A 231-nucleotide genomic window follows, 5' to 3' on the forward strand; every position below is an offset into this window, starting at 1 on the left:
TATAGACTAGACTATAGAGTACACTATAGAATAGACTATAGACTAGGCTCTAGACTAGACTATAGACTAGACTATAGACTAGACTATAGACTAGACTATAGACTAGACTATAGACTAGACTATAGACTAGACTACAGACTAGAATATATACTAGAATATAGACTAGACTATACTTTAGACTAGACTATAGACGCAATACACTATAGACTACACTATAGACTGAATTATAGA

The sequence above is a fragment of the Lucilia cuprina genome, chromosome 6, assembly GCF_022045245.1.
Source record: "Lucilia cuprina isolate Lc7/37 chromosome 6, ASM2204524v1, whole genome shotgun sequence".
Classification (NCBI taxonomy): domain Eukaryota; kingdom Metazoa; phylum Arthropoda; class Insecta; order Diptera; family Calliphoridae; genus Lucilia; species Lucilia cuprina.